The sequence below is a fragment of the Stegodyphus dumicola genome, chromosome 3 (genome assembly GCF_044657685.1).
Source record: "Stegodyphus dumicola isolate Sdum_Otavi_A_Nest chromosome 3, ASM4465768v1".
In the NCBI taxonomy this organism is placed as follows: Eukaryota; Metazoa; Arthropoda; class Arachnida; order Araneae; family Eresidae; genus Stegodyphus; species Stegodyphus dumicola.
The window spans coordinates 68,874,346-68,899,798 of NC_140770.1; the positions used below are offsets into that span (position 1 = coordinate 68,874,346).

The 25,453-nt window shown below is 31.9% G+C and overlaps 1 protein-coding gene across 4 annotated transcripts in view; it reads left to right on the top strand.

Annotated features, from left to right (window-relative positions):
- Window positions 1-25,453, top strand: part of LOC118183693 (FMRFamide receptor-like) — a 603,920-nt gene that overhangs the window by 414,749 nt on the left and 163,718 nt on the right. For 2 of the 4 annotated variants that reach the window (XM_085812982.1, XM_085812983.1), the window contains one exon: window positions 22,674-22,797. The exons of the other annotated variants lie outside the window; for them this stretch is intronic. The gene's annotated coding sequence lies outside the window, so the exon portion shown is untranslated. The remainder of the gene's footprint in view (window positions 1-22,673; window positions 22,798-25,453) is intronic. 4 annotated transcript variants of the gene reach the window in all.

Genomic DNA, 25,453 nt, shown 5'->3' on the forward strand with positions numbered 1-25,453 from the left:
AAAGGGAGAATTTTATTTGGAAAGGACCTAAATTTCGAAATGTGAAAGGAAGAATCAAAGAAGTTTAATAAAAAGAAAGAAATATTAATAAATATATACCAAATTCAATGAATATAGAAGAACTAAACATTTGGGAGCTAACTTTTTAAAAACTACTCGTGTGATTTTAAAAAACACTTGGCACTTTGGCATAATTTGAGGCGTAGATTCGAAATATGGAAAAACATTGATATGTTATATCAGAAAAGGGTCCGGTTTTGTGTCAAAATAACTATATTAGAACACTTGTTATATATAAATCTAATATATATTCTAAGTCGAGACATGAAAAACGCAATTTTAATTTCGTCAATGGGTCCAGTAGAACGGGAGATATAGAAACTTCCCGTTTTTTTTTTTTTTCTTTTTGCGCACTGTAGTGTTAACTAACAAGCAGTGCATTCTCTTCAGATAGGAAGGATCTTACATTTTTAGTGTATTTGCACTATTTACATAACATGATACCTAGCTTTCTGTTCTTTTTCCTTGGGTACATTAGAAGTCTATAAGTTCTTTTATTTCGAATAGAAGGCACTTAGTAAATATATGGTATTTCAGTATAATATATGTTTATCAAAATAAAAAAGGACCTTTTCATGTTCAAAAAAGTCTGAAGAAGCATCTTCAAAGTAATCCCCTTAGAAGCTTGTTAATATTTCGAAACTGTGCTCAGAAGCAAAACCTCACAATTTCTGCGAAGAAAGCTAAAACAAAGCAATGATAAATAGATATCAGCAAAGAGTGAAAACTGATAGTCTTCTGTCTCTGGCGTAAAAAAAACTGAGTAGATGAGTAAATGAATGTGCTTTTCAAAATAAAATATTGTTGCGTTTTTCTTTTCTTCTGACACCAGTTGTTACGTTATTTTCTTCCATCACGTTCGTACGGGGTTTGTAGATTTGGAGTGAATAATGGACTATTAGATGAAGTATCGAAACACACTTTATTTAGCCAGTATCAATCATGAAGTATCGAAACACACTTTATTTAGCCAGTATCAATCAGGACAGCACCAAAACACTTTTACAGTCGTCGATGAACTACTATAAACAATCTGGACCAATCACCGACACGACCTTCATGTTATTAGGCTATCACGGTGGAGACCGCTTCACCGCAAAGCACCAGAATACAGCTCCCGACTGTGCTCGGTCGTTCTCGGAATTTCACGTACTCCCGAGACTCTCCACGTACAACTCGCGATGCACTCCACGACACACAGAGTACAGCTCCCGACTCTTCGGTTCAGTCGTTCCCGGAGCTTAACACACTCTCTCGATGATGCACTAACCGCGATGCGATACACTAAGAAACTCTTCGAGGCACTCGACGACCCACTCGGCACTCGCTGCCCGGCTGTCAACTCGATCGACTTCGCAGGGATTGACTGGCTAGACGAGACCTCAACTCAATACTAATATCTCGCACTCTAGACGAGGCACATTCTCTCTCACTGAATGCGGACCAGCAGGGTTTATATAGTTTTCGGCTTGTGATCGAGAACATTCTGGGCTAAACCGGTAAGAATTCGTTCCAGAAGGTTCTACATCCGTCCATGGTATATCGCCAATTTTCTCGCCAAATGTCGGCAAATGAGCGATTTCTCACTAATTGTGGCAACTCTGCCTTTCTTGCGATTTTACGGGAACCCTAAATATGCTTTGCGCGGAAGCTATCTATACATTTCGTAACAATATATTAAAAAGGAATAACAATATTTAGTTAGTTCTCTATTACGTAAGGATTATTGCCCTCATTTAAGGCATTTCATCGCATCGCGTCAAACTTTGGCTTCGATATTCTATTGTTCCACGGAATCCCCGTCTAAAATCTCATCTAGAAACCACAGATGAGCAACTGCGAATAAAAGCTTTTTAAATTTTGTTTTGCAAGAGGATGCAATAATGAATATAGAGAGCAGCCCCTGAGATACTGGTAGCTTTTTGTTAAATCAAAAACAATTAAAGTATTATTTAATTAATTATTTAACGTGCTTGACTTTGCGACCTTCTTTAATAGTGAAAAATTCTTTTCATTTAGACTTATTGCACACATAGGAACTGCATAATTATTTATGACCCACTGTTACTTTGAACGAGCGCAGTCTAAAGATCACTGGCCTAGACCTTTCGTATCCTAACGAAACGTTTCGCTATTAAAGACAACCTTTTCATCTTCATTTTGATAGAAGAATCGGATTATTATGTTCTTGAATGTGGATTGCAGATGAATTGCACTGAAAAACACACACGTTAGTATAAACAAATATGGTGTTCGAACTTCCTGCATAGCACTAAAGTCCTATAAAAGCTGCACAGTATTATATATATCAGCGATTCTCAATCGGTGGTACGCAAGAGAAAAATAGGTGGTACGTAGAGAAACAAAGCATTTTTAACTATTAAATAAAAAACACTTATGAAGAAAAAAGGCAATTGATAGTAATATTCTGTGATAGAACTCTAACTGAAGATTTCAAAAATAACATACGTGTTACGTTTTGGATGAAACGAAAAAAAAAAAAAAAAAAAAAAGAATTTAAAGGCATCATTTTAAATAAAGGTATTAAATTTTTATTGCCTTTGTGCACAACTTATTTGTGTAAACACGGAGTTATATTTGAAAAATAAACACAGAACAGAATTAAAAGTGGATTATAATTTACGGTTAAAACTAAGTAAAACAAGACCAGACATAAAAAACTGATCTCTCTTAAACAGGCCAAATTTAATACTAAATTTTAGAATTAAAGTATTAAAACTTAACTTTTGATAATTAAAATGGTAACCAATTTTTAATCTAATATTTTTATGTGCGCATATTTAATACAAATAGCCAATAGGTTGTGAAAATGGGATTACTATACATATAGTTAACATTTCTGAAAAATAATCATTGTATAATATATTAATGGTACAAAAGTTTTCAGGTTTTTTTTTTTTTTTTTTTTTTTTTTTTTTTTTTTTTTTATATATATATATATATATATATATATATGGTACGTGTTATTCGAAAGTTGAGAACCGCTGATATATCTTTTGCAAAACAGCCAAACAAATTTTTCGCTTTACTCTAAATGGCCTTACAAAGCATTTCTGGTCATTTTATTCATGACTCCACAATTGCTCCCTAGTTGCAAAAAATTACATGCTATATTTAAGTAACAAATTCAGACGTAAAGCATATAATTTATTTAGATGTAAAAAGTATGTTTAATTTAGCTAGAAAGAGAACATATTTTTAACTATTTCTTCAATTTCAGATTATAAACAAATACCTTAAATATTTGTATAATATTTAATTATTAATTCACTGTCGAGGCAGATAGATAAAATTACATTATTAATAAATCTTAATGTGAAACTGGATGAAATCACGTCAGTGTAAAATTTAAAGTCGAATTAAAAGCAACCTTAAAATCGTTGCTAAACTAACGCTGTTTCTAGCCTAATTTTGAATTCTTATATGTACTCATAGACACATTATTGAAAATAGTGTTTACAGTACAGAGGTGGTAGGGAAATAAATTTTAAAAGAAAGGAATGGATAAATATATTTCCCTAAAACAAGGAAAGTGTTGAATGAAAAGAAAATATTAGAAAATATTTTACCCTCAAGATTTTTAATTATTGTAGCATTTGATTTAAAGGTTAAAAATGCAAAGTAGAATCAGTAAATATATACGAATTATTTTTATACCTTTCTAACTTTGAGGAATTATGTATATTAAAAATTCTTGATTTTTATATAAAAGTATGACTAAAAGTACGTTTTTTCTGCATTGTAAATATGCACAGAAAGCTTTAGAGTAAAAATATTACTTATCCTAAACAAGTAACTTTAACAGCTCAAAAAATCGGAATTTATTAAAAAAAATGCGCTTGCGAATTTTAAGTAAGAAGGCTGTTTAAATTGCGTGCAGGAAGGAAATTCAATTAGGCTGTTCAGAGCTGTCTTGTGATCTATGAATATGAGCTGCAGTCAGGAATTTTTTTAAACACTTTTGTTACGTCGGAGAAAAAGCTTTTTAAGAGCTGTTTATATTTTTATGCTGTGATTAAAGCATATTTTTAAATAAATAAATGTTGACTTGCTGAGAGAGCTTTCGTTTTTTCCTTTGAAGACGTTTACTATATCATAAAAGAACTTTTAATAGAAACTGAGCCTTTTATCTTTCCCATTATCCTGTTCGTCTACGCAGAATGTTAGATGAAACTAGTTTCCAATCTTTGTTGATAAAAGGTGTCTAAAAATTAAATAGTTTCTTAATATTTATTTTTTAAAACTTTAAATTTGGAATACATACAACTAAATTCGGTCAAAAATTTCCTAAAGAAATTATTTATAAACGAAATTAACTACCGAAAACCAAAAGAATATTAAAATTTAATCAGCCAGTATTTCTGAAGAACAAAGGGCGCATATTACTGAATGCAAATAACGTATACTCCAAAAAGTTTGAAATTTGCTTACGCGAACGTGAACTAACCAATAAGGCTTTTTAAAGGCCCGGAATGAATTAAACTTCTCGGAGATTCTGCGCAGGTCTATTCTCAAAGCTCTTAATATCTCAATAGTTAGCACCACAGCTAAGAATAATTCAAGCATGCTGCTACCCCTTAAAATATTGGATCATCTAAAAAGTCTTGATGCGCTTTCTCTATGTTCTTCAAAGGTACTTCAAAGGTATTTGACGGCGTATAAGAAGCGACCTCTTTTTTATTCACATTTTATAAGGATAAAACTTTATTACTGATCATTATAATGAATTTACAGTATTTTAAATATAAAGTGATACAAATACAATGTAATACTTTCTGCAAATAAACAATCTACGAGTTGCTTTTTTTTAGATCCTCTTCCTGATTCCACCAAGTTCTTATCATTTTCTCATTTGCAGGTGGCCCGAAATGCCTCTTTCAGCTCTGTTTCTATGCTCTTTAGCCTACGCAATCACACGTAGCTTGTATGCTATGTTATAACAATGTCGGTGTTGTTTTTGAGTCATAACTTGCCAACAAATTTAAGAAAATTGAACGGTAGAAATTTCACACACTTAAAAGTCGTTCACAAAAACTGGAAAGTTTAAACGAACTTCACTGAACTCTACGTTACTGTAATATTCCCACACTCCCTAAGGAAGTAAGAAAAAAATCGCATAACTTCGAATACAGGAAATTTCCAGAAATGGATTTAATAAAAAACTGAGTATCGACGTATAAGACGCACTCCGTTTTCAGACCTATATGTCGGCAAATACGGTATACAAAGAACAATGACCAGTCGATAGTAGGTTGTATATTTTGTTCGATAACATTTTGCTTTCTTTCAGTGAGCTTCGTAATTCCTCATTCGCAAAAAAACCTAGTTTTATCAGCGAAAACCTGAATAAGGTACTGATTTACGGACTCATCTGAATTGAATGTTATATTACGAAAGAAATTCTGAAGAGAGCCGTGCAAGTGAAACTGTGATGGTACAAGATCAGGCGAGCATGATACGCCTGGCAAGACGTTTCATACAAACTTCCAATAATTTTTGTCAAAAGATAAAACTTGTGAGTGGTCTCGCGTTGTCGAGATGGATTGTAGTTCCAACACGATTAATGAGCTCTAGAAGTTTATGGAAGATGGATTCTGTAAAACTGTCCAACTGAAGACAACGCACAGTTTAACTGACTTGTCTCTTTGTAGGAGCTTGGAAGCAAGATTACACACCAAGTTTTATCACAGAAAAAGTTATTGGAGTCTGGATGAAAAGTTTTGCCTCACGTATCATACTCCACTCACGTACCACAATCTTGTGCCCTCATGGCCTCAGACCTTTTATTTGTTTCAATCTCTTCAAACTATCTTTTCTGGTATAACACTTAATTCAGAAGATTCCGGAAATCAGTACGTTGTTCAGCTTTCAGCCGATAAAGCTAGATTCTTTTGTGAATGAGAAATTATGAAGCTCATTAAAAGAAAGTAAAAAGATATCAAACAAAACGAACAGTATACATTGACTGTTCAATGCTCTTTATATAAATAAAGGCCCTTTAAATAACACATAAAAATGCGTCATTAATTTTCAGACAACCTATGATGAATGACTGCTTGTCTCATCTTTTGACTGGGATTAAATTTCCGCATAAAATACGGATGCTTATGACTCCAGAGTCTTTCAGGAATAGGTCATTTAAAAGTATATCATTTCTAAAGTTCTCTTGAAAAATTAGAACAAGAGGAAATCTGTACGTACGTGAATTTTATAATATCTAGTCTCTGCCCTTTTTGTTGCAATTGACGACACCAAATACGTATATATACAAATGTGATAAAAAAGAAAAAAATATTTTTCGGCAAAGCACGTAGATGGCATATTGAAAAGGCATAATTCTGATTCCGTAGAATGCTAATCCATAATGAATAGCAACCTTGGCAGTCGAGGCAGATTAAATTCCATTTTTATTTTAATTCACGTTTGAAGCTACAATTCACTTGGCACTCCAATGGAACCTATTTTCAGAACATTTCTATTTTTGAATATTATCGCGATGAGAAGAGAGCACAATGAAATGAAATGGCGTCTAAATAACAACAGAGATACAAGCGAAGTGCGCATTTATCCAATATGGCAACTCACCAAAGAAGAAGGTTTTATGTGAAAGGTTTCAGTTCTGAGTTTAGGTTCCAAAATAATTGCGTAATTACGTAATGAGCGTTACGAAAACTTTGTAGCATAGATTAATCTAGAAAAGGCGCAATCCAGGGCTGTTATTATTATTTTTAGAATAAAGAGGAAATAACCAAATTAAAAAAAGGACTTATAAGGCTATTATTATATTAAATTATAAAGCTGATTTACATATTTTATCTTACATATATATGTATGTATATATGATGTCTGCTGAAATCTTCGCGGCAAAATCATCGCGGACGAAAACGGCGAGGAGAAAACAGCACAGGGTGAAAACTTCGCGGTACAAAACATCGTGGGAGAAAAGAAAGCAAAGAGAAAACATCGCAGTTCTAAAACATCATGGTACAAAATATCGTGGTCGAAAATAAAGCAGTTCAAAAACTTCGCAGTTTAAAAACATCGTCGTCGAAAATATCATGGTAAAAAATGAAGTACCTACAAATCATGGCATGACGATAGCATCGCACACATGCGTTTTCAGGTTTTAAAAGTTGTAAAAGCATTTTCGCATAAAGATTTGGAAAAAGGTCATTAATAAGTTAACCTTTTACATAAAGTTTTAATGATAATTTTTTATGAAAAATACAGTCTAAAAATGCTTAGAAAAAGGAAGATAAATAACTGCATGAACTCTATAAAAATTGCTTAGTTAATTATCAAATTATTTTCTTTTCCATTTGTTAATCTGATATTTTTTTAGTGAAAATTATATTTTGTTTTGTATCCGTTTATTTTTGAAGTGTTGTTAACATTTCCACGTACAGCGTGCAATCAATTTTTTGGATATCGATTTGTTAGTATAACGAAAGTCAGTTACATAATATGTTAGTGTGTCCTCTGATAAACGTACGTGTGCGATATTATCGTCATGCGATGATTTGTAGGTACTTTATCTTTTAGCACGATATTTTCGACGACGACGTTTTTAAAGTGCGAAGTTTTTGAACAGCTTTATTTTCGACCACGATATTTTGTACCACGATGTTTTAAAATTTCGATATTTTGCCTTTGCTTTCTTTTCTCCCACGATGTTTTCGCCTTGCGTTGTTTTCTCAGCAACGTTTTCGTCCGCGATGTTTTCGACTATAACCATATATATATATTCACCTCTTCTCTTACCCGGCAGGATGAGCTCTGTTTTTTTTATTTTCATATGTTGGTAAAGTGTGATTTTTTTTTTTTTTTTTTTTTTTGCTTTAAAAGTGATTAAATTATGTTCGTGTAATGTTCTGTTAAAAGTTTTTAATGCCTTCAATTAATCTGCGTGCGATAATTGTAGAATTATGAAAAATTTTAAAGTCTAAGATGCGCTATCTGCAATGGGGCTGCTATTTGTTTATATTTGAAACTCTGAGTAGCATAGTGAATTAAGTCAGTTCGTGCACGGGCTTCAGTGTCTTTTTCCTGAGTGAGACCAAAATATAACAGTAAAAGTTTTTGCATCGGTAGTTTTGCCTTTCTTGCCCGTTGGACGAATTGTACTGTGAACTATTTTTAACTCCATTTCATGTTTAACATTGTCCTGCATTTTACACTTTTTAATGAAGGTGTTTTGAGATTTTGAGATTTTTGTTTTGAGATCGCGAGTATGATAAGGTATAGATTAGTCATGATTAATAGTTAATCGCACTAAGTTATATTGTTTTCTGAGTATCCATTTTCTAACGTTAAATTAAGTGTAAGTAGAGTTCGTGAAGTCTTATTCATTAAAATATAGATAGATTTTGGCTTCCGACTTTTCTGAAGAACTTTTCGGTTCTAATATTAAATACCACGCAGTTTAACTGGATTACAAACAATCATGATGCAGGGAGTTTACTGTTTTGGTTTTCAAAATATAATTATTTTACCAATTAGAGCCATGCATGCATATTTTATACTTAAGGTAAAGACATAAATTCTTTCCTTATATATAATGAAAATTGTAAGGGGGGGAAAGAAAGAATCGTTATATGTGCATGCATATTATATAGAGATAAATACATATATTATATATTTATGTTAGTAATTCTTTTAATTTAGTTGGATTATTATGTCACAAATTTATTTTGATTAAATTAAAATTTGACTAAACAAAAAATTATTTTGAATTATTTTGATGTGTTTCAAAATTGAAATTTTACAATTTTAATTTCTTGTTCAAAATCAATTTCTAAATTTTCATAGCTAATTCGGAGCTCCCTCTAATTGTTCGCCTCAGGCAAAAATTGCCTCACCCTTTCTCCAACTCTCCTAGCAATAGATGTCTGGAAATATATTAATTCTATATATTTTATGCTAAAATGTGTTCATGCTTCATAAAATTTTGCAGGTTTTAACTAGCACACGAAAGCAGTCATAAGGCGGTAAATAAATGCAAACTGTGATGGAAAGCAATCGTGTGGTCATGGGGTATTTATTATAACAATAAAGAGAAACATTTATACTTTTGAAGCAAATAGATGTAAATAAATGTCAAACATTGTATTTGAATTTCATGATGATAATAGAAATTTTTAGTTGAAGCAAGCTTATATTTTAACTCTCTCATTGAAAGGCTATATTCTTACGAACGAAAATTCTCATTTGTAAAAGAAAGAAAGGAAGTCAAAAGTTACTGTAACACCAAATACTGATCACCTTAGAGAATAAATCCTTCCTTACGCTGATCTCCAGATGGAATAGAGATGCTGGAAAATTGCTGTACTACAGGATTTAGTGAGAATCAAAGAGGAACGTGAAGTTATCCTGTCGTATTATGCTGATTATCTCCAGAGAAGTAGAATGGTTATTAAGCCAAGCGGAAGTAGATCAAATGCAATTCTTTAGACGGTGAAGCCTGTCCATCGATGTTTCATTAGAGTTACTACTCACAAAATATTTACATTCTATTTTAGCTAGAATAATCTTTGTAATTTAGCTTGATAAAAACTTTGCACAATTTTTCAAGGAGTAGTTAACGAAAATTAAATATTATTTAATATTCACTTATTCTCAACTGTTCTGATAATCTGGATAGGTAACGTCTTACACTCAGATTTTCTGAGTAGCGAATTTTGAAAATTATAATAAATAATAAATGATCATTTTATTTCTAGGCTACGAAACATGCGCCCATTTTATTTAAGTTACATTGTTCTAAATTTCTATAGGATTGTTTTTAGCAACAAGCGGTTACTCTGAAGGTTCATTTGTGTTAAGTGCCAATTAGAATTTATCCAAAAGAAAAATCTAAAGGATTTGTTTCTATATAGCCGATATTTCTATATAGCTTTAAGGGGACTCATACACCTTAAACCCCTTATGATCTTCGAATATGTGACTGTTGCAAGAATTGGGATATTTTATTTATTTTAAGAGCAATTACTTCCACCTTTTTACAGCTGACTATATAATATAGCTGCTTTCTGAAATAGTAACCATATCAGGTTCAATGTTCCGCCTTACTTGCTTTGGGAACATTCAAAAACCTGACTCGGAACAGGGAGCTTACTAAAGCTATGTTCAATAAATGTGGAAAGTAGACAAGATACACAGGAAGGGTATACGAAACCCTTTATTTTTCACTCTTTACAATAATTTCCGGACTTCGGAATACAGAGACCAACCACTTGTGGTCTGAACGTAAGAATATAAAAATATTAACTAAACTCTAACTTAAATTTGGAATAATAAACAAGGGCCTACGTGGAAGATTGGCCGTATATTAACAGGAAGCCGTATGTAGTACAGAGAACTGTTAACACTACAATACGTTTAAAATGGATTAAAAACCTCTGGCCTGGAAGGCAACCAGCAACCGAGTAAAACTGCTAAGGCAAGTGGCCTGCTTCTACTAACTCCTTCCTCTCTCTTGCTTGGCAAAAAGCCACAACTTAAGTAATGGCGTTCGCCAGACAGATTTGCATAAATAAGTTAAAGCTTTTAATTCTGGCCGGAAGTAGAAAATAAGAAGTGATATAAAGATTTAAAATAAAATAAACGTTAGTAAAACTTAAGATCCTTACAACCAGAAATTTTGTGTTGCCACAAATATTTTTGTAATTTAATCCTCTTTGTGACAAAATATTTCGCCATGTTTCCATCTTGCGCGCATGATATTTTAAAAATGGCTCATGGTACATCTTTGAAATTAGATGGAATTCTTTATATGGGCACTATTTTCTAACTGAACCAAAATCTGATGAATATTTTAATACTGAAAAATTTTATGGACGAAAACATTACAAATTTTGTTAATAAAGTACATTTTATAAACTCAACTCAAAATAAAATAAAAATTTAACATGAAATATTTAGAATTTTAGGTTCACAGTAGTTTCCAAATGTTATAAAAGCTATATATTAAATATGGAATTAAACTATGAAACAGAATGTTTTAAACTGTGCGCACAAGTTGGAAACATGAAAAATGTTGTCATAAAGCGGATTAAATTATAAAAATATTTGTCGCAACACAAACTTTCTGATTACTTTTTCAGAAAGCAGCTATATTATGTAGTCAGCTGTATAAAGTTGCTAGTAATTGCTTTTAAAACAAATAAGTTATCCCAATTCTTGCAACAGTCATCTATTCGAACATCTTATGGGTTTTAAGGTGTATGAGTCCCCTTAAACAAGGAAGAAAAGAATAAGGCAGGAACATCAGATCTCATTGTATGAATCCCGTGAGTAAACTGGAAAGATCCGAAATCTATAATAGTAAGCTTTACTAGGTCTTTAAAATGATGAATGAGAAGTTTAGGCAATTATGTGTAAAAGCGAATGTTTGAATAAAGATGAAGAAACGTTTCTTTCGGAATTTTTTCCTCATCAATCAACTGTCCAATCAGTCCTAAGTATGATCTCTAACGACCTTGCGGAAGAGGTAATAAAGGTTGAAGGTTGCTCTTCCAGTTTGCTACTTCTGATCGATTGGCAATGTAAGAATTCGGAAGTTATCAGAATTCTCAGCCTGATTTGTTATTTCTGCCATAATTTTAATTTATTGTATTTTTGAGTTTAATAAAATTCTAAGGGGAAAACACAAAGACTCATTTTAAGGATCTGAGATCTCAAGTTGATGTAGAGCCCTCCACAAATATAATTAGGTGAAATATGACAATGAATGAAAAGAGCTTGAGATTTAAGTATTGATATATTAACTTGTCACTTTTATTTGTGTGGTAATGCAGAAAGGGACATATTTGATTGCACATATAAAATGTCTATATCCTGAATTTAGAGATAACCCACGTTATTGTTAATTACGATTGTACCACCTTCTGCAAACATATAGTCGGAATTGAATTTTGTATTTCTAGAAGCAAACGTTTGCTCAGACAACTTAACAGAATTTTATGCTTAATGCTTATATAAATAATTCTTAGCTATTCAATGAAATCATAATTCTTGGAAAATGCCTATTTATTGCAGATTATATTATCAGGGTCGGATTTACTTATAAGCTATACAAGCTATAGCTTAGGGACCCCACTTACTTTCGAACCCCTAAAAATTAAAATACAGTATAAATCAGCTGCATTGCTTTTGATTTAATTCGTTTGACCTTGTGAAGATTGATAAAGCGCAGATTTGTTGTCTCTTTAATGAATACGTGCCCCTGAAACTTCTGTAATTTCTTAGAGTGTCTCCTTTGAAGAGTAAATAAAAATCAGCTGTTTTGCTAACTTTAGGTTATTAGGAGTAATTGGAATGTACGTATTTGGTTTAATGATTCTGCTTGTTTACCTCGCACTCACATTTAAGTTATCAAATATCCTTGATGAGTTCCATTGAAAAAAGAAACAGATTAAATAAAATTTTCTTTCTTTCTCGGTAATACAAGTTTAGGACAACGATGCCTGATTTAAAATGAAATTTATGTCATTTGCAATATTTTTCACAAGGCCTTTTAATCTCCTAAAGTGCATTTTATAAGCTGTAGGCTCCTGTAAAGTTATCATCTTGTTGAATAATAGCAAAATATATTGTTATTAGAGGTTTTTCATCTGCATTATAACTAGCTAGCATAAATAATACCAGAGCCAGCAAGCTCAAACTAAATCATTTATTGCATTTCACTTAACATACAATTAAAAAACAACTGAATGTATTAAAACCAAACTCTAAATCTAACTTCATCAATTTCGGATCCAATGGATCTCTGAAAAAAATTGAAGATACCAGTCTGGCATCTGTAATAACTATTAAAATGACTTGATATTCAAACAAAATGACACGTTAACCGCTAACTAGCTTAGGGCCCCCACTTTCTTGGGGGCCCCCAAAATTAAAATACTATAGAAATAGTACTAAAATATATTATAACAGATTTATAAAAAGCCCTATACCTCAGATAGCTTAGGGCCTTATCAAATCTAAATCTGGCTCTGGATACTATTATAGCAAATCATGGCCTTTTAATCCCATTTTGTTTCCTTCAAAGTCTGGTGTTCATTTGCTCGCATTAAAAAACATTAAAACGTTTAAAATGAGGTTGTTAAACTTATGGGAGGTTATATCTAATTATTAACTAGTTCAATTACAACTGCTAGCCTGCATGAAAGCTAACTTGTGAGTTATCAAAGCTAGCTTAGCTAATCTCTTAAACCAAACTTGCTTAAATATTTCCTAAATTGACTCTACCTAACGATTTGTGAGGGTTAAGGTAAAATATTACAACAGAATATTTTACTTTATCCCTCACAAATTCGCTTTGACTAGAAAAGAAAATAGTCTTTTAAAAGTCTTCCAGCTTTATGAAGCTAATTACGTCTAAGCGAGACTAAAAGATTATGGATCGACAACTATGACCTAACGCAATTCTTAACTTATCAACAAAGTATGTCTTGATTTTCTAGTTTTACTCATGCAGCAGATACTCGCTAAACGGAAATCCAGAAGGAGAAACCAGTGTTTATCAAAACACTCCTATGGTTCCGGTTACTTAAATTAACTTTATACTAAACTGACCATTTAAATCTGCGTAAATTATCTGGAATGAGCAACTCAGTGACTAGTCTGAAGCACATAGGAAAGATGCAAATTAAGTTGAATTCGTTAGTAAACCTTAACTATAGCTTTGCAAATTCTGCTATATAAATTAGGCTCCTTATTCCACCTGTTTTTTTAATTTTTAACTTTGCTTTATTTCCATGTCTTCTGGTCAAACAAATATTTTGCAAACATTAAATTTAAAAAATAATCAGTGAACGACAGTTTCCATTCATGTTAATTTTTCTCTGAATTCGAATAAATAACATCTTTGTTTAATCTGTAGCAATAACAAAACTGTTTTGAAGTTTGGTGTTATGCAAAATAATTCGAAACCAGAGTGACAGTGAGTTTAAAATACAACTTCAAGCTTTTGTTTGAATATCTTGTCATTTTACGAAGAAAGTGTATGTACCTGACCGGGAGAAAGATTTTATTATGGTTATTTTTAAATTTCTTTCGTGTCGTTAAAGAATCACAGTTAAAATAATTGTGCATTTATATTTCTGATTGTTACATTTTAACAAAAGCGAATTTTGAAATGTTTTAAAGTTCTTCTCGACATTTAATAATATGTTGCTATGGGAACCCTAAAGGAAAAGTATCCCGAAATAACTTGCTATCATTTATTGTGTGAGAGTTTAGATGCCTTAAATGATCTTTGAATTCGGTAATGAGCATTTGGTTTGATTTTTGCATTTATTACATTGGATGAACTTATATTTTGAAGATGAAAAGGATTTTTTTGTGATAAATGAAGAATTTAGAAAGTCTCTGTATTTTTTATTTTTCTTTAAGCGGTTTCTAATTTAAATTACTAATCTATTTTTGGCTAAAATCAAAAATATCTTATTCTGGTTACTTCAGGCTAAATTAAGAAAAACCTAACTTCTGGAATAAAGAAAAATAAGAATAAATCATCAGTATGGAAATGGTTGAAGAATCATGGAATCACCCTCGCCAGCTGCTGGTCACTTTCTCGAATGAATTCGTTGGGAATGGCGAAATCAATCTCTCATTTGGTCGTCGCATCTGACAGCTTTGTAGCTTTGTCCAAGGTTCACCGCAAAAGAAGAACCGATAACGTTTCGAAGAAGAGAGGAAGAACTTGTACAAACAACGAATATTTAAACAGTATTCGAACACCCACACTTCCAGAATACCTCTGCCAGCTACTGAATTATTCAGAACAGCTAAGCCTGGAAATAATTTAGAAGGATTTTCACTAACGGGTATTGGAGAGTAATAAAATATTATAATTCTATACGCGTTAAGATTCAAATAATGATTATTCATATCACGATCATTTCTTAATGCTCTGTCTTCTCTTTTGTAATTAATTTGAAGGCATTTTATTTTATTTTGATACTAGTTAGTTTTATTTTTAAGATTCCCTTTTCTTTACCTTCTGATTTCCCACTTACGTTTTCCTGCCAGAATAAGTTTTCAGTTTTACAAAGAAACTGTTATTTTTACTATAGTGTAGAAACTATTATTTAAGCTGAGGTCTGAGTTACTTCAGTAGAGCGTCTTCTAACTTTCGGCCACGTGGTTGCTGTTAATTAAATGTTGCCATTCCACGGCCGTACTTATTACGTTCTTGTTAGTCTTCGGCTAATTAAATTTGTTCAGCATTAGTTAGTTCTATATTTTCTGTTTTGAGTTCAAGCCCAAGTGAAGATCTCTTGTACGCTTAAGAGGGGCCATCTGTTAATATATTTTGAGTTATAATAAAACGGTATTTAACCCTTCTCCAGAGCTTTTACTTACGCACAAGAACTCAGTAAATAGCCGCTATTTAGTTCTTCAGTATTCTAGCATCCAAAGAACCTTATTTTAGATAGGATATTACAAATTTAATTTTATTTTAATTTCAGAGAAAAATTCGAATTACATTTATAGCAAATAAATTTGAAAAATAATTTCCTTAAGTTTGAAGATAATTAAACTAGCAATTGAACGGCAATTAAACTAGCCGCTATGCGGCCAGCCTTCGTCTGGCTTTAAAATATACCGGAAAAATGCCTAAAGTGAACACCAAACATTAAATTCAAAAACTGCACAGAGTTTTACTCTGCAGAACAACTTTATCAAAAAATTAATAAAAATTTATTACATATAAAAAATTACATTGAAATAAGCAATATATTTTAATACAAATATTAATTATCTTAATAAATAAATCAAACGACTTCCCTTTGCCTTTTCTCGACAAACGCCCAGTATCCAAGAGAAACATTAAATTTAAAAACTGAACAGAATTATCGCCCTCACTTTTTCCGAGTGACAACAGTGCTGATATCAACAACAATAGCACGCAGCCATTTTTGCTGATATAAAAAGAGAGAATATCGATTTAATGCGATTTCATCCAAAAAAAAAAAAAAAAAAAAAAAAAAATCTGATTCGAATTTTGAAAAAATCGCTTCGATGTGCATTGGCTCTTGTCTAGATTCATCTATATATCAAATTTCGTAGCCCTGGGTCTATTAGCTTACGCGTAGCGCGAATGAAAGACAGCCACAGGCAGACAAACTCTTCCTTTTATATATATACAGGATGTATCAGTACAGCGTTGACAAACTTTCAGGAGAGATAGAGTACACAAAGACGATAGGAAATCACATAGCAATGCATGGTTGGAAATGCTTTCCTGGCGTGTTGTGACGACACAAAAAGTAAACAAGGTAGGACACAAACAGTGAGACAAAACATGTTTCATTATGTTTAGTACAGCACAAACCTACAAATAAGAACAAAAACAAACAACGATCGTCAATAAAGAAAATGTTCGAAATTACGACCCCGGACTATCTCCGCATGAAAGATCTGCATCACGAATGGATGCTTGACGCGAAGTTCCTGCATCACGATCCGGGTCGTAATTTCGAACACATTCTTTGATGATGATAGTAGTCTCTTTATGTTGTTTTTTCTTTGTTTTTGTTGTCTTCCTAATAATAAATGTATTTTCTCACTCTGTTCGTGTCCTCGGATTCGTGGATCAGGAAAGCATTTCCGGCAATGCATCCCTATGTGATTTCCCATCGTCTAGGTGTAATTTATCTCTTCTGAGTTTGTGAACGCTGTATTGATATACCCTGTATAGACGAGAAAAGGAGGGTACTTCCATGCCTCAGGTTTATGCTGAACCTTTGTCATGCCTTGAACTATGCTTTAGAAGACGTAATTTAATTAACAATTCTTGGAGACAAGTTACGACAGACTCATGGTATCGTAGTGCAGGTCCTGATACTGTTCTTGGTTTCGTATGTGAGAGGAAGGATAAAACGGCTCTAACGCGGTAGTCTTCAGAATATTTCAGAACACTCATATTTCCTTGGTAAAAAAAATATCTGCAACTTGCGTTAAATGTAACAACCATAAAGCTACTGCACAAGGTTCGCTTAGTGGTGTTGCTTTGGTGTGTGAAGTTCTGCTGAAGAGACCTAATTTCATGTTCGAAGTCATGAAGGCGAATGAACTCATGGATTTTATCTAATTCAGATAATAGGGATTAGTTTCGAAGAAGAAGAACAAGACAACGTTTTCCCAAGAATAGTTCCATAGCTCCACAGAACACGAAAAGATCGGGAAAATCGATGAGGATCAAACATCGAGGGGCAAAGAAGAATATGCCTGGACAGAGCCAGTATGGTCACTATTCGCGAAAAAGGTGTCAGATAAACACGATATTTTTTCCAATAAGGAATGTAGCTGTTGAAACGAGAATGAAGGATTATCAGATAATAAAACATGAGTGGAAGTTTGATGTATTTGAAAATAATGGCAAGAAAAGTATGTTTGTATGCATGTTTTCATTGCCTTTGCTAATGTTATATTGTAGCCTCAAATTAAGTCTCCATTTAAAACTCTTAATTTATATTTCTCTGATTTAAATCTTTCAAATGGCGGAGAATTACATTTCGAGCCGCAATCTGTACAACTTGTTAAACTCAAGCTCTAATAAAAAGGTTATTTAAAACCTTCTAAGGATTTAATTCACATAGTGAGCGAAAATTCGCTTAAATCTTATAGGGGTTAAATAAGTTTAAGTTAGAAATTAAAATAAATTTAAGTTTGAATCCGTTTGAAATTTAAATTAAAATGCAATAAATTTGAAATCCGTTTTCCTAACCATAACATATTAATTTAAATTAGCACTTAAAATATTAGCCGAAATTTTTCATCATATATTTTTGAATATGTACTTCACAAATTTTATGCTTATGTTTGACAAAAATGTTTCTTTACGTAAATTAAGAAGAAATTAGTAAATTAAATGAGAAATAATGAAAACTATTTTAAAAAATGTACTTTTTTTTCCAAAGACAAATTTAAATAAAATGTAATCTTATGGTCTATTGAGCAAGGCACACAAATACGTAAATAACATTCTTGAACAAATATTGATAAATGTTTTTATTCCGAACTCTTTCTAATTTTGAGAAAGCAATTCTAATATATTTGACGAAACTACATTAAAAGTTAAAACTTTTCATCAATACGTATTTTAGGCAACGAATTTTTTGAAAAGTTTATCTTTTTAAATTTAGATTTTTCGCTTTGAGTTTATTGTTGAGACGTATGTTATAAACCTAACTGTGGGAGTTCAAAAGTCATTTCATTTCTTCAACAAGGTTCCAATGTAGTATCCAGCAGAAATGCTAGTGATATATAGAGAAAGAAGTAGAAGTCCATCTCCTTCTGTTGCTTTACGAATGACATTATTTCTTCTGTTAAGAGAGGTAACATAAAAATCATTTGGAAAATTTCCTTTACGTTTTGTTTTCGGAAGGTCATTTTGAGGTTGTTGCAGATATTCGTCGACAGAAAGATCCATCTTATTTTGTTCTTCGTTCTAGTTTAATTTTCGTTCAGTGTATTTGTGTTTGTGACTGTTGAGGACATTATCACCAGAATCTGGCAATATATTTGAAATTACGTGAGTGACGTTTTCTTTCATGGTTACTGTGTCGCTTCGAAAACAGTCATTTCCACTATTAGTAGTAAAGTAACTAGTGTCACAGGAATCCATTCTAAAGTTATCTGTTGGTAGGTCGGATAAATTACTATCATCTTGATTGTGTGTATCTCCACTAATTGTGTTGATGCTCTTCTCACTTTTCTCAAGGGGTTTCTTGCCTTCGATATCAAATTCAGTCTTAGTGGATGTTTCATTTTGTGTATATTGATTATTTGGTACTTCACAGTTTTTAGCATCTATATCCGCGACTTCTTCTGATTCAGTATAGCCAGATCCTTGAAATGAATTACTCTTCGTTTTTTCACCATTGATAACATTTTCATTAATGCCCGGTAGATCATTATAAATTCCACGTCTTATGTCTTCTTTAATCGTTTTTAATACGCTTTCTTCAGAACATACATTCTTGCTCTTTGGAGGAATTTTATTGTTTGCAGAGGAAAGAGTTGTATCCCATTCTGTCCATAGATCTATTAAATTAATGTCATCTTGCCGGTTCATGTTTCTAATGAAGATGGAGCTCATGCTTATCTCCTTATACGCCAATGGAATCTTACATTGCATACGAGATTTCGTTTCATCTCAAATTTCTAGGTATCGCTCTACAAGTGTTTCCCTAGTTTCTATCAAAAAGCTTCTTATGCTATCATTTGCATCAACATCAATTAATTCTTCACTTTTATTAATTTTCATTTCGTTCCCGCAGAATATTTTCCCAGAATTGTCTTCATTTTCATTAACAGCAGAAATTTCGTGAGAGATTTTTTTATCTTGATAATATACGTCCCATTCCGTAGGAAAGTTAGGAAGGACAATAGCGATTTTTCGTCTAATACGTTTCTTAGTAGGCAACATTGATATATCTAGAATATTTTGTGTTGCATCAAAATTCCTTTTTTCATTGGGTTTCAAATTATATGCATAAGTTTTATTACTTCTATTTGCACAAAATGATACATAAAACATTGTCATATAAAACAATATAAGCACGGAACTTGCCTTCAATCCAAGATAGTTAAAAACGCTGGAAGCCAAAGCATTCGTTGGCACAAAAACCACAATCGCTGTTGGTATCAAGGGAAAAAATACGAAAATTATTTTACTCAGCTGTCCATGCATTATGCACTGCAATCGCCGTTTTACAGCTCCCTTTCACCACCTAAAACAGTTTCTGATTATCAAATCGCTTTTCTATAAAGCTTTAAATTATCAAACTAAATCACTTTCTGAAAGCAGTTCACCCCAGAAAGAAAATAAAGCTTTATTTGAAATGTATTGTTCAAATTACTTTTCCAACAATATTGATCCCTTTTATTCGAAGAATTCTTTAACAATGCAAAAAGCTGTAGGAAACCTAACAAACCCTTTTGGTTTGTAACAGCCTTTTATATATAATAATTAATAATATCTTCTTCGTAATATTGTATTGCTATATGGAAATTTTCGGTGCTGAAGTACATAAATCCGGAATTATACCTGTAGCTGCAAAATTAAAATTTACAGAGATTTTTTAGAATTTTATAGTTAGACTAGCTGATACACGCCCGCTTTGCTGGGCACACTATCTATTTGAATGTGAATCTAAACTTCTTATATGAAGGAAATATCTAATTTCGAATTGATAACTATTGTAAATTTTTTTAATCTAAAGTCGTGAAATATAGCGCCAGTCAGTGAATCTGTCATGCACAGATTTCCACATCACCCATGAGGTACTGTGTATTGGGATGCATCTCCATTATTTAGCGTGGTGAAATCCCCAGAAGGCCTACACCACGAAAAATTATCAACATAAAACTAAGGTTTATATATATTTAATTGTTATCATAAGTTTCATGAAAATAAATGTTATTATTAAGAGAAATACATTATTGTTGATGAAAAATAAAAATGTTGTTGCTATCTATAAAAATAGCCACAAATAAAAAGTCAAGGTCAAGTAATTATCATTGATTAAAAAATTTGATAACAAAGATAATAATATTTGTTTTCATGAAACTTATGATAACAGTTAAATATAAATGTTATTATTAACCTTATTATTTAAATGATGCTTGTATTAGTTGGATAGATGCAAGTTATTTACCAATTAATAGTTGAAATGGAAAATGCATTCATTGGCAATATTGTATTTCATGTTTAGTTTTGGCAACAATAAAAGAAAATTCTGAACTTGGATTTGAAAACCAAATGTATGAAAACTTCTATTGTATAACAAAAATCCATTTTGGACATTATTTAAGTAAAATTCGTTCTTAGTGCGCGTTTATATCGTGGAATGAGGATCTATGCAAAATATCAAGTCAATCGGATGCATAGTTTCGGACATCTCTTGATGTGTCAGTGGTATTTCGCTTATATATATAGAAAGATAACACTGGAATTTTCATTAAAGGAATTTGTTTTCCAAAACAATAAATTATCTTTTATTTCTTAGTTTTTAAATTAAGTTTTATTACTTCTATTTGCACAAAATGATACATAAAACATTGTCATATAAAACAATATAAGCACGGAACTTGCCTTCAATCCAAGATAGTTAAAAACGCTGGAAGCCAAAGCATTCGTTGGCACAAAAACCACAATCGCTGTTGGTATCAAGGGAAAAAATACGAAAATTATTTTACTCAGCTGTCCATGCATTATGCACTGCAATCGCCGTTTTACAGCTCCCTTTCACCACCTAAAACAGTTTCTGATTATCAAATCGCTTTTCTATAAAGCTTTAAATTATCAAACTAAATCACTTTCTGAAAGCAGTTCACCCCAGAAAGAAAATAAAGCTTTATTTGAAATGTATTGTTCAAATTACTTTTCCAACAATATTGATCCCTTTTATTCGAAGAATTCTTTAACAATGCAAAAAGCTGTAGGAAACCTAACAAACCCTTTTGGTTTGTAACAGCCTTTTATATATAATAATTAATAATAGTTATCATCGACCAGACACTAGATATTAGATACAACGTTTTGAAGTTATTAACATTTTAAGTAGCATTTAAAAACAACATAAAGTTTTAAAGCATATTTGTTACTAAAAATAAAAATGGTAATTAAAAAGCATTTATTTGTTTAATAATAGAATAACAATAACAGAAAATTCGTGAAGGTTTTTATTTATCCCTTAATTTATTATCTTCATTTGGTACTTTTTCCTTCACAGTTGGAAATGGATAAATTAGTTGATATTAACTGCTATATCCGAATTATATTCTGCAGGATTTAATTATGTTACGTCTTAAAAGAACTTTAATAACTAAACTTAATGCAGTTTTCGAAATGTTTTTTGCACAATAGGAACAACAAGAATTAATGAAGCAAATATATCATTTTTCGTTTGCAAAACGAATATGTTTGTGTATTGTCTCTCCTTATCTAATAATAACGTCTTTCCCTGTCTAATAAAGCGTAAAAGCAAAGTGGCAAAAGTGTCAATAAAATAAGACCCTTTCGAAAAGTGAAATCTCTGTGTAAATGAAGATAATGCAACATCAAGGAAAACTGGATAACAGTTTCTCCTTTAAATAGTTTCTTATAATTCTGCCAAAAGAATTCACGCTTTTATAAGCTAATTAATCGTTATCTGAATTGACGTTGAATTGATTCCTCTTACTCTTGTTTAATATAGCAATCTCTGAAATAAAAAGTGCGAAGGGATTTATTTGCTCGATGCCTTTGTTGACAGAAGGATACAAATTAAACTTTAATAATAATAATAATGATGATAACACATTCGAACAAAATTAAGGTTAAAAGCATAAAAAATTAATAAAACAAAAGAAATATTAAGTAACTTTTTATTGAGATTTTAATGTATGTGTCTGACAGATATTGATTCTGTGTAAGCATCAGGTAATGCGAAAATGTTGCTGGCATTTCGTGTCATAACGAGCTATCGTATTTGCCTACGTATATCTGTGCTGGGAATCTTAAGCAAAACATCATTAATACTTTCACTTAAAAGAGTGTTTATTGAGCTAAAACTTTTGCTTTCTGGTAATCTTTACAGGAACTTTCTTCGTGAAAAACTGGACGCAAAAAACCTATCCGCATAATCATGTCTCTTGGGAAGTCAGATCAGACAGCTTGGCATTTTGTGACCGACTTCTGCAGTTACCCGAAGCAATAAAACGGTAAAATATTCAATGATTATGTATTACTTGTTGCGATCTCAAATCTTCCTGCTCTTTTAACTTTTGCACCGTGATGCTCTCAGAGTTGCAAATGGTACATTTTGTTACCCCGGAATGATCACTGGTAAAGGAATTTTGAGAAGAAAACACAAAAGCTGTTTAAAGACAAAGCACTCGCATTCAAAATATAATATTGCTTTTTTTTATTTTTCCAACTGTATTTTACTTCGAAGGTCATTACATGACAACTGCAAGTACAGAGCTATTTCAGTAGTACTTGCTTAAATTTATTTGATATTGTTCATAAAGGAGTTACAGTAAATAAAGCTGTTTAGTATACCACCAAAATGGAGAAAGCAGTGAAAAGTATAAGTAATTTACAATGCTTACGTATGCTGCGTTGCTCAGAATGATAACAGTTGCACCATCTATATAACAGCTTGTGAGCTAAAATAGTAACAATTAACGTATGTTACCAGCTAACATCATGAAAGATAGTCTTTGGTGTTTCATATCCGTAACAATTATTAAATAAGGAAAAGCAAAAGTTTGAACACTATCAGTTTAATTAATTAATAACTGAAATAAGTCGCAATAAAAAACTCTGCTAGAACGATGGTTCAAAAATAAAATCAATCATATGTCAAGGAATACTTCTGAGTTACTTAATAGCATTTTATTGTTGTTTAATTTCTAAACTAATGAAAAAACAAATGAAAACAAATGATGAAAGGTTAAATTATAAAAAAATCAGAGTTTGGATTTTACTGAGAATGACATCCTGTGCACTTGAGTTATACGTAAACTTTAATACCGCATGTTCTTAACTCAGAAGATAAAGTTCACTGAATTGCATAAATCTAATGTTGCTTTTTATGGTTTCGTGGATGTGGAGTAATTGATGATAACATTTGATGAAGAATCAAAACACAGTTTCTTCATCGGTAAGCACTATTACACAAGGTAGTTCCAAAAACACATTCACAGTTGTCGAAAAACTGCGACAAACATGCTGAAACAATCAGCAACACAACCGTCAGGCTATAACGGTGAAGACAGCTTCCCGGCAAAGCTCTAGAGTAGAGCTCCCGACTCGGTCGATCGCTCTCAAGTTAAACACTGAAATCAAAATACAACTCTCGGACATACAGGGTATACACAGCTTGAGCCAACCTTCGAGAATATCCTCGAGAAAAATGCGTTCTAGAATATTCTCGCTCACTCTGTGGCATATCGAAAAATTTTGTCGCCAAATGGGTGGTTTCGCGCCAAATCTGGCAATCCAGCATTTTTCAGCCACTTTCTGGCAACCCTAGCCCCATTTTGCGAGAGAGCTGTCTCCCCGCAACTGGGCCTTTCGCAACACTACTTATAATTTAGATTTAAAATTATTGATTTCAGCTTTAAAATTAGCGACAGAATAAGATTCACTTTGGGAGTAGTGAGAATATCTTAGTATTGATGTAATGTTAACATATTAATGAATGCTTGATAATCTTATATTTTTTTAATAATGACATATTTATGTTTATTTGATCAAAACTGATAGCATAATTTAAAAAGAAAATTAAAGTTTAAACCTGTTTAACCATAAATTACGGCATATTAAGGTAAAAATATCTCATCGGAATTCTAAGAAAATCTCTAGCTCTGTTAGCTCTGTACATTAATAAAGAGTAAAGCCATTTGTAACTTTGATTATACTTAACATGTTCAGGTAATCGATGATTGCAATAAAAATATATTTCATTCTTGAAACAATGTTCTAGAGACTACTTTCTTCAAAACAAGAAATGGAGAGAATCAACTTCGTCCTGGGCGGGAATCTTAGCACAAGTCTTTAAACTGCTAAATATTGCAAATATGCACATCACAGTATCATAAAGACATAGGAGGAATGCGAATAATTTCTTATATCTGTCAACTTTGTAGAACGATTGGGAAGAAAAGTAGTCCCAGTTTATTATTTCCAAGCAGTGATAAGTTATCAACCAGTGCACTGGGCATCGCCGCTGCTCAGATAGTTACATTTTTTTGAGACAGAAAAATGAAGACTTAACTATGCTCTTGTTAGGAATCGAACCAGAAATCTGTCAGGTACTAACTGCATATAATGTGTAACGAATACACCACAAAGATACATACATAGAGAGATTAACTTTAATTTCATTCAAGGCTATTGTACATATTTAGCATATCGTAGTTATTATTTACATCTTCCGTTTCAAAACGGAAAATTACGAAAGTAAAATTCTAATCCTGTTTGCTAAGGCAGCATGAAATTTGTATTTAACATGAATAATTATGGAATCCATATTTGCATAAATTGAAGTTTATATTCTAAATGGTGTTAAATTGCATAAATTTAGATAACTATGATTTAGAATAAAATTATTATTTTCGGTTTGCTAGAACTTTCTTCGCTACCTATGGTTAGTTCAATAAATTGGCAAAAAATTATCCTTAAATAATCAATAATAGATTTTATTTAGATATTTATGCAATCATCACTCATTATAACGATCATCTTGGGGCCGCTGGGAAAGGATGAGCACCATATGATCAATGTGGAAAGAGAATAGTAGAAAGATGGTAATATATTGTTTACCAGTATATTTTTCCAGTAAGACTTTGATTAAGGAACCAGTCATAAGTA